Source organism: Perissodus microlepis, chromosome 22, assembly GCF_051167445.1.
Source record: "Perissodus microlepis isolate ML-2025 ecotype Zambia chromosome 22, ASM5116744v1, whole genome shotgun sequence".
NCBI classification, from domain to species: domain Eukaryota; kingdom Metazoa; phylum Chordata; class Actinopteri; order Cichliformes; family Cichlidae; genus Perissodus; species Perissodus microlepis.
Window position 1 is genome coordinate 32,102,956 of NC_140481.1, and position 11,140 is coordinate 32,114,095.

Sequence of the window (11,140 nt, forward strand, 5' to 3'; positions counted from 1 at the left end):
GCTTTTTGTCATTGAGGACCACTCTGCTGTATTTCTCTGTAAAACCTAAAAACTTTTTCCAGTCATCTCGAGGGGCAAGAAAAAAGGGTTTCGCTCAGTGTTTTTCTGGGTCAAGTGGTGTTTAATAAATGTTGCCTCAGAAACAATGTTTAACCAAACAGGAAGCAGCAGCAGAGCAAACCACAAAGACAAAAGGGAGCTTCAAATGTGCTTTACATTGTGATTAGGAGACCTTTTACTGAGAGTACATTTAGGACAAAAGAAAAACTAAAAGGAGGTTTATAAATTTCGATTTTTTTATTGTTGTTAATAACACAGAAATCTTGTTTGGAGCCATGTTGACTGGGTGGAGGCTCTGGTGGACGAATCTCCACTCGCCGACATTGGGCTGAAAGGCACTGAATGTCACTTTGCTCATGAATGAGGAGTGATTTGAACTGGAGATCAGCAAACAGCCGGAAAGAGTGAGACTGTGCATATATGTGGCAGAAATTAGCTTCCTTCATAGATTGGTGGCCATGATGTTTCAAAGAGCCGGAAAGTAAGTAAATGTCAGACAGAAATGAGGCAGGTCGAATCTTCTTGTGTCTCACACATGCGCAGGACTGGAACGTAAGTGTTCTGGGCCATTTCAATATGGACGCACAACTCTGTGAAAACACTGAAAACGCTGGTGTGGACGCGGAGCATTTTCAGAGAAAAACACCGTTTTTAAATCTATCCGGGCTAGTGTGGATGTAACCGAAATCCTGAGCTGGCTTGGTATCACCTCTGTGTCACCTGAAAGAAGTGACCCCTCTGCGATCTGAACCTAGATAAGCTGCTGATTAACCTTTTCTGTGTACATTCCTTTACATTAGTGCATTTTGTATTTGATCAAGAGTTTAGATTTAGATTATTGACAAAAGATCACTACACCCACATCAAAAAGTAACAGATACATGCCCAGTATATTCATTGTATCATCTAAGACAGTGGTGCTCAAACTGTTGTGCATGTACCACTGGCTATACATGAGTTCCCTCTAGTGGTATGTGGGAAGTCTCCAAATGTTTAAGATTAAATAATATACCGTGTTCTGATGAATGTACAGCTCTGCTATCACTTCTGAAGTGAATGACAGAAAACTAAACAGCAGTGATGTTTGTAGGGTTACGGAAGTTGGGCTAGCTGGTATATAATGATGTGCTACGTTGGCTACAGTCCCTAGCGACACAGCTGTTAGCATAATAGAAAACAGTGAAGCTGGAGGATGAACGCCAACTTTTTCCACTCAGTAACTGATGGTTAGGGACAAATGCAATGACATGGCAGGATGCTGTAAATGGACCAAACTTCCATCCATAATACGAGGTTAGTCATCAATATACTGCTACATGGGCTGGGCTGTAGTTTTAAAAACTGAGCTTTAAAATGAACAGTGGTAATAAAAACGGAGAGAGGCCGACAGTGATCACTGATTGTTTTTAGGGGCTTGTTCAGATTAAATTAAACAAGATACAAAGTATTAAAATCTGTTAAAAAACAAAAAAACAAAACAAAGCTTTGATGAATTCAGAGTAGTTTGGACCCAGAAGCAGGGTTCATAGGTCATCACCTAAAGACCGGACATCCCACCTGCTGTGAATGTTTTAATGCAGTACAGTTGTTATCATTATGAGTTGTCACATCCTGTTTATCACAGTTAAAATAAATAACACTCTTAAGAGAAATAAAATTGTCTGGTGTAAACAGTATATGGTGTTAAATAGACCTACACTACTGTACTTTAATGTCGGTCATAAGGGTGGTACTTCAAGAGCCATATATTTTACGAGGGGGTATTTATTGTGAAAAGTTTGAGAACCACTGATCTAAGACACAGACTTGACTCAACAAAATACCATTTATGTTAATTGCCATTTTTATTGTATTATTTATCTATTTTAAATGTAGGGGTACATTTAAGAGTTCAGGCTTTTTAAATCTGACATTGCTTCCATTCCTTTCAGTATTAATATTTCATGCCAATATTACATAAACCTGTTCGGGCAGCACACAACCAGAGAGTTTGCTGTAGTGCAAAAGCAACGGTACAAATTTGAGCTCAGTTCAGACTAGATGCTGCCTTACTGTACCATCTTGTGCTTCAAAGTGGTATTACATGAGGGTGTAGGCCCAGATTTCAACATGAATACTTTACTGCTGCATCAGAAATCAATATTCTTCACTAATTCACACATTTGAAATTTGCCAAACATGCTTTTTCTGCATTTCAATCTCTTTTAAAGTTCCTAATTTGTAACTATAAAAAGAAGCAGCTACCTTCAGCTGTTTGAGAGAAACTGAAGAAGACATTTACTGTAGTTTTAGGACCAACAGGCTGATGAATAAACCAAGTAAACCAAAGTAAAGACAAGCTGCACTTTGACTTTTATTAGAACAATTTGCTGGAACTACAGAGTAATGAAGTACTTCAAGTTTTTGTGTGGATGACTTCCAACCTTACTGTACAGCACAGAGCACAGAGGGACACTTACTAAAATAACACACTGATACTTTAAACTAGACAATTTTTATCATTTATTCTCTAAATAAACAGAAAACATTAAAAAATATAGAAACATATAAACCATAATAAGAGCAGAGACTGCACACCTTCACCAAAGCTTGAACTTCCCTCCACACCATGAATAAACTGAGTCTCTGGATCCAAAAGCTTTGATGGATCTGTATTAGTTTGATATTTTATTGAGAAGATGGAAACAGTCTCTCCTGATTCCTGATGCCTCAGTATTTGATACTTACCTCCGTCCTGTGTTGAAACATGGACCTGATGGTCTGTCCAGGAGTCCACATTCTCATGGAGGAGGACCAGTCCCTCCAGTCTCTCTCCTCTGTCCTCTCCTTTGCTGTATTTCACATTCATGCTCAACTCTGGATCCTCATCAATGATGGAAGACATTTTAAGATGCTCAGTTTTCAGCAGTATCAGTTTCCTGTACAGCAGAGCCGTCACTCAGTCGCTGTGTTTCTCTGTTAACTGAAGCTTTTCTATGTGAAGCTGATTCTGATTCTGCAGTAAATCATAAGTAAATGTTGGTCCTCTGTATTCTGATGCTGCTGTCGCTTCGCTTTCTCTGTCTCTCTGTGAGCTGCTTTCAACAGGAAGTACAGACATCATGACAGGAAAAGCTAAACCACATTTTGTTCATAGTTAAAATGAAAAACTGATAACACAAAGTCCAGATAAACAGAATCAACTTTCTGGGTTTATTGAAGGTTTATTCAACAAATTAAACTAAATTTCCTTCAAAATAAAATGTTTGCATTTTATGTTATTTATTTATTCATTCATGATTTGAGTTTATGAACTCTACTTTTTCACAGATATTTCTTTGTTGTTGTTTTTTGGACAGAGACCATTGAAACAGTAAAGAAAGTGGGGGGAGAGAGAGGGGCAGAGCTGCAGCACAGAGCCTGGGCTGAACACGAACCTGAGACTCTGCAGTACTTTTTACTGCTGCTAGTTTTTCTGTCCTGACAGATGTGATGATCTGATCTGTGACTAAATAAGAACACAGAAGTGTTTATATGACAGCCGAGTCACATGATGGAACAAATTTATAGGACAAAATGATAAAAGTGCATCTGAACGGTTTCTAAAAATATTTTTCTTATCTGATATGAAACTCACAAATACGTTGTGCAACATTTAATGTGCCACGCATCCTCGTGTCCTCATTTGACATCATCAGATGTTACAGCCGAGATAAAGAGGAGAGAGAGAGAGAGAGAGAGAGAGAGAGAGAGAGAGAGATTGACAGCGAGTCTTGAGATGTGAGAGATTTGTCATGTTTAGTGTGTTTGGAGTGTGTAGATAGCAGTGTTGGGCAAGTTCCTATGAAAAAGTAATTAATTATAGCAACTAGTTACTTCTTCAAAAAAGTAACTGAGTTAGTAACTGAGTTACTAGATTCTAAAAGTAATTAATTACTTGAAAAGTAACTTTTGTGTTACTTAAAAAAATGTTTAACCCTCTGGGGTCCAGGGTATAATTGGCCATTTTTAACTACTTTTGATGTTTCCTCCACATTTCACCTTTAAAAACTATTTACTTGCCTTGTTTGGTATCATTGTTTTCAGCACAACCTCACGTGTCTGAATTTACAGTCATGTTTTCATTTTGACAAACTGTGTTAACACAATTGATCAAAATCAGACAAAAAACTGTAACAACCACAAACATGTTTAATGATCATATTTCATAACTTTAAATGCAAATATAAACTGTCAATTTTAAAATCCTATGCACAAGTTTTGCAAACAACAAAGTTATTTGCATCCATTTAATTTTACCTTGATTTTTTAAATAACCATTTCAAACTATTTACAGAACAATCAGCTGTTCTTCAACAAGATGCCACACAAATTATTTGTGCCACTCCAAATATTTCTGTCCACTAGTAACGGTATAAACAATGAAAGGTGGTGGATTGGCCAGATGCTGGCCGATGTGTCAAAATAAGTCAGTTGTTTGGTGGTGGCTGTGGCGGAGCTTCCACAGAGGCCAGCAGGTGGATGTTCATAAGGTTAGTTAGTAGAGTTGCCGTCCCGTACAAACGAAATCGTCCCACATTCAGAGAAAATATTACGCGGTAAATGACGTCAGTGCGCACACTGTGTCTGAGGAGGATGTGCGGAAGTGCTTCAGGAAGGTGAACGTACGCAAAGCTACTGGTCCGGACGGGATTCCCGGCCGCGTCCTCAAGTCATGCACGGCTCAGCTGGCTGGAGTGTTTACACACATCTTCAACCTTTCCCTCTCTCTGTCTGTAGTCCCAGCCTGCTTCAAAATGGCCACCGTCGTCCCTGTACCCAAATCCTCCACCATCTCATCATTGAACTTCTGGCAACCTGTAGCCCTGACCCCCATCGTAAGCAAATGCTTCGAGAAGCTGGTCAAGGACTTCATCTGCTCTGCACTACCCGACTCACTGGACCCTCTACAATTTGCATACCGCCACAACAGGTCCACTGATGATGCCATAGCCCTGACACTACATACTGCCCTCTCACACCTGGAGAAGAGAGACGCGTATGTGAGAATGCTGTTTGTAGACTACAGCTCAGCATCCAATACCATCGTTCCCTCGAAGCTGGACGGGAAACTGCAGGATCTAGGACTGAGCAGCTCCCTCTGCAGCTGGATCCTTAACTTCCTGTCTGACAGACTCCAAGTGGTCAGACTGGGCAGCATCACCTCATCCCCCATCACACTGAACACTGGTGCTCCACAGGCAGTGTTGGGAAGGTTACTTTTAAAATGTATTCCATTACAGATTACAGAATACATGCCCTAAAATGTATTCTGTAACGTATCCCGTTACGTTACTCAATGAGAGTAACGTATTCTGAATACTTTGGATTACTTAACATATTATCATGCATTTTACAACTACGTGAATGTACTATTGCTGTGTGATTTATTACTATTACTGAAGGTCCGCGGCTCCGAACTGTAGTAAAGGGACCTCTGACTAATACGGGTTCGTGTCGGGCTCGTAGTCGAAAACTAGCTTTACTTTGTTGTGTGGGTCAAGTTTGCCTACGAGAGACAGAGAGAGGCGTTGAAAGGCTGCTCCAACGGGACTTATTGTTTCAGAGGAAAACACGAACACAGTGTACAGTCGAGTCTTAATAGCTTACTTACAACTGGGCTCGTCAGGCTCTCTTCTTGGCTGCAGTGGTTATTATTATATTTACATGCTTCCAGCTCCTGTTTCTGCTCGATGACTGCTCGTACTTTTCCACTGGCCTTTTTCTCCCTCCCTCGCTCACAGACACATAACGAGTATGGCGGTCCATTCTCCCTGCAGCACGGACTACACTGCCTATGATGCTACATTTTGCATTCTGCCTATTAGCTTAGCACAACAATAACAAAAAGGCGCTCTCTCACCGAGGAAACACGCAGAGCGAGAGCGTCACCCTGTAACCATGGCAACCGCAACGCTGCCGCCTGGAACTACAGAACGTAGCTGTCAAACAAAACCCAAACAGTCCTGACCCGCCACAATATGAAACAGGAAAGTACCGCCGTGTAATCCATTTATTTCAACAAAGTAACTGTATTCTAAATACCACCTTTTTAAATGGTAACTGTAACGGAATACAGTTACTCATATTTTGTATTTTAAATACGTAACGGCGGTACATGTATTCCGTTACTCCCCAACACTGTCCACAGGGGTGTGTACTGAGCCCTCTCCTGTACTCACTCTACACCTACGACTGCACAGCCACTAACAACTCCAACATCATTGTGAAGTTTGCGGATGACACTACAGTGGTGGGTCTTATCACCAACAGTGATAAAATGGCTTACAGGGAGGAGGTCAGCGCCCTGACCCACTGGTGTCAAGACAACCACCTCACCCTCAACGTCGCAAAGACAAAGGAGTTGATAGTGGACTTATGGAGGTGCAGAGAAGTACACACCCCCATCACCATCAACGGCGCTGCTGTGGAGAGAGTGAGCAGCTTCCTGTTCCTTGGTGTACATCTGGCTGAGGATCTTATGTGGTCAGTACACACAAACAAAACAGTGAAGAAGGCGCAGCAGCGCCTCTTCTTTCTCAGGAGACTGAAAAGATTCGGCATGAGCCCCCGCATCCTCAGGACCTTCTATCGCTGAGCCATTGAGAGCATCCTCACTGGATGCATCACCACCTGGTACGGCAACAGCACCGCTTACAACAGCAAAGCTCTCCAGAGAGTAGTGCGGAGCTCTGAACGGATAATTGGAGGTGACCTTCCCTCCCTCCAGGACATCTACAGGAAGCGGTGCCTGAGGAAAGCGGATCATCAAGGACTCCAGTCACCGCAGCCATAAACTGTTCAGACTGTTTCCATCAGGAAGGAGGTTCTGCAGCATCCGGTCCCGAACCAGCAGATTGAGAGACAGCTTTTTCCACCAGGCCATCAGACTGCTGAACACTTCATAGACACCTCAGCTTCACTACTGGAACTTCAACATTATGCACTACACACTGTATATAAATGCCACTTGTTTTGCACATGTCCAACTACCAACCTCTGTATATTTTATGTATTTTATCTTATTGTTTACTCTATTTAATTTGTAAAATATGTATATACGCGCACACACACACACACACATATATATACACACACGTAGAAAAACATATTTAGTATACACATTCAGTAATATGCATACACTCTTATATTGTACATATATTTATTCATATAATTCTCAGATTTAGCCATTCTTATATTTTGCTTGTTCTTATAATTGTATTTTTGCACACCTCTGTTGCTTGTGAAGCTCGCACACAAGAATTTCACTCACATGTAGTGTACCAGTGTACCTGCACATGTGATGTGACTATAAAAGTCATTTGATTTGATTTGAAAAGGAACACAGTTTGTCCCGGACTTCAGCTAGAATGAAAAAAGAAACAAATGTAACCCTGGTAAGATTTACAGCAATCAGAAGTACAGGGTTCTTTGAATGCATCGTAGTTCTCGTCTGATAGTTTAATTTCCGGGCTTGCCCTGAAGGCATCACCTGCAGCTCTGTGCGCGTGAAGGTGTGGTGTAGAAGAACAAAGACGGCAAGGAAAAACTCCATGCTGCCGCGAAGCACGGTTTTTCCCAGTTGAAAGAGAGAAAAGAGGTTCAATTAATATTTGTGAGAGAGCTGTCGTTAGCGGTGAACCACAGACGGGTACCTACCTCGAAGGAGTCGGAGTGTTTCTTCGAACTTTTTGAACTATTCTGGTGAGTTAGCCTAGCTCACTTAGCACCGCTATTGCAGTTCAATGCACTGAAAAAAACAACTAACCAGTCAGAATAGTAGTAAATGTGTTTAATTATGTTTAAGATGTGTTTTCATAGTATTGCAATGTTGTGACAGTTTTGTTTATTATGAGTGTTTAGTGTTTTTTTCCTTTCTTGGGCCTGCTAGTTCAGCCCCGGCCAGCTAAGTGGTTATGCGCAGTTCACGTGCAATAGCTGTGCTGTAGCTGTAACTGCGGGTGATGCACAGTAATGCCAGTGTATTTACTTTTAATGTGTCACAAGATGCAAATTTATTTTAATATTTAAAAAGAACCAAGGACATTAGGAACAAGGACATTTAAGGAATGTGGACATCTAACATTCTGCATATTTGTGTGCAGACTGGGTTTTTTTGAGGGACAGTTCTGTGGAATCAGAACGATGCCACCTTGAAACGAAACCGAAAAAAATATTGAAACCGAAAAAAAATATTGTAACTGAAATAAATGTACTGAAAAATCTTGTACTGAAACCAAAAAGAAAATTGATAGTGAAAAACACTTAGTTTTTTGTTTTCGCTTACATTTTTCTTTTTCAGTTTCAATCCATTTTTTTCGGTTTCAAACCATTTTTCGGTTTCAAACCATTTTTCAGTTTCAATCTGCTGGCACTGTTTTGGCGTCTGGGGGCGCGCGGGGGGGGGGGATTCCGGCCTGCGTGTATTTGCGTACATTATAGAGGCCACTAGTGCTGACCAAGCTGCCATCTTTCTCTCTTCCCGTCTTTCAATGGCTGCTTCAATTTCAGCTGGACCCTCCAAACCGCAAGTAAGTAATCATTTTTTGTCATCTTTCCTTGCTGTCCCACTGGACTGGACATTAGTTTAGTTTTTTTTTAGCTACATCTGGTGAAGTTGTGGTAAAATGCTGGTATTAGCCTATTCGTCGTAGCAAGCTAGCCCGAAGCTAATATTTGCTAAATTTAGGGACACCCGTGTCTCTTTAGGAGTTGGAGGCCGGTGTTTTAGGAACGGCACAAGATCTCATCAACAGGCAGTGTTGGGCAGTAACGTAATACATGCACCGGCGTTACGTATTTAAAATACAAAATATGAGTAAATGTATCCGTTACAGTTACCGTTCAATAGGTGATATTGAGAATACAGTTAGTTTGTTGAAATAAATGGATTACATGGCGGTATTTTCCTGTTTCATATGTTAGGCTATGGTCTCTCTATTTTTGGTAATTCCACGCCGGTGGAAACCCAAACAAAACACGCAATAAGAGCCTCTAAAAATTATTATACAAAAATGATTTAATATGAAGGCAATAGCAGAGTGTTACAGGCATCGCCCTAAACAATGTAGCCTCATGGGCAGTGTAGTCCGTGCTGCAGGGAGAATGGACCGCCATACCCGTTATGTGTCTGTGAGCGAGGGAGGGAGAAAAAGGAAAAGTACAAGCTGGCACGGAGCAGAAACGGGAGCTGGAAGCATGTAAATATAATAATAACCACTGCAGCCAAGAAGAGAGCCTGACGAGCCCAGTTGTAAGTAAGCTATTAAGACTCGACTGTACGCTGTGTTCGTGTTTTCCTCTGAATCAATAAGTCCCGTGGGAGCAGCCTTTCAACGCCTCTCTCTGTCTCTCGCTAGCAAAGTTGACCCAGACAACAAAGTAAAGCTAGTTTTCAGCTACGAGCCCGACACGAACTCGACGTATTAGCCAGAGGTCCCTTTACTACGGTTCGGAGCCGCGGACGTGTTTTATATGCGCGCGGAATAGTTTTCTACACGAGATCGCTGCAAAAAGTGCAGCCTTACCTAATGTCCATGTGTGCCGAGTGAGGAGCTGGTATCGTGGGTCTAACGGTGTGTTCACACCGAACGTGATAGACATGAGCGAAAACGCCCCAAACGCCCCTAATTTGACTCGTGCACATTCACACCTCGACGCGTGTCCAAGAAAAGTCCATCGCGCCTCAAAATTGCATATTTTGATGCGCGTGAAGCGGAAATGTGGGAGGGATGTGGGAGGAAGTTGTGCCAGACTGGTATCTTTGCTAGATGGCAGCTGTCGAGCTAGCGTTTGAAGAGAGAGTCTCCCTTCTCTATTTACTGTGGAGAGCAGAGCAGCGGCGTTAAGGACGTCCTCGCCGTACCTGGGTCCATCAGGTCCTTCAGACGCGTGAGCAGTTTGGTGAGTTTCACCACTTGCTCCAGGAGCTGCGCCTGGATGGCGTTCAATTTCAGTGATATCGCCATCTTCCCCTCGCCCAGTTTGAGGACCTGCTGTCCCGCGGTGGTCCAAGCATCACCCGCCTAGACACCAACTACAGGCGCTCAATCCCACCTGCAGAGCGCCTGTCCGTCTGCCTGAGGTTAGTAAAAGTGTTTAATACGGTAGTCCTTTATTGATACCTGTGCTAATATATGCTAAACTATCGTTTATAGACTGCTAACATGGATGTGCTATGCTATCAATGAATGCCGTCGGTGTTTACTGAAAGCAAACTGTGGTATGGAGACGACTGTTTATAATATTTCTAGTGATACTCGAAAGGTCTCATCAAGTCACCAGCCTTTCTTAAAACTGAGAGTTAGATAAAATTGTGAGCAGTTTGGTTCATCTTTAGTTATATGGTTCTATCTAGCATATTCTATCTTGATATGCTGTCTTATCACAGGTTAATTTTTCAAAAATATTAACAATAGGAAGCAAGGAAAGGGCTACATGTCAACATATAACTCTTTATTTCTATTAATGTCTTACTTCATTCCTACCTGATTGACATGTTTAGGAATTATGAGTGATTGGCTCACTGTAGTGGTAAAAGTTGCTACCAATCAAATTATGATATGTTAAAGTTAAAACAAAACACAACTGACTGTTTTATATTATATCTAATATATATTATGTAATTAGGGCCCGAGCACTGAGAGTGCGAAGGCCCTTTTGAATCTGCTCTGTTTATTATTAAGTGTGCCTATGCCAAGAGGCACACTTATTACTATTCGTTGGATTTATTATGTGGATGCTTTAACTGCACTCATTGTAAATAAATCACTGTCACAAAGTATTAAGTGTATGACGTGCTGCTTGGGGTTGGACGGGGATGGATCACCCTTTATGTTGTGGTCTGGCCGCGCCTAGACGGGCCATAACACTGGTTTCCAATGTCTCTCGGTCTCTCCCATACTCCACTAGCCTGGTTTAAATCATACCTGTCTGATCACACTCAGTTTATTCAACTCAAATCCTTCACTTCTCAGTCCTTTCCTCTGGTCCCTGGTGTGACCCAGGGATCTGTCCTGGGCCCCTTCTTTTCATTATCTACCTTCTTCCGCTTGACTCTGAC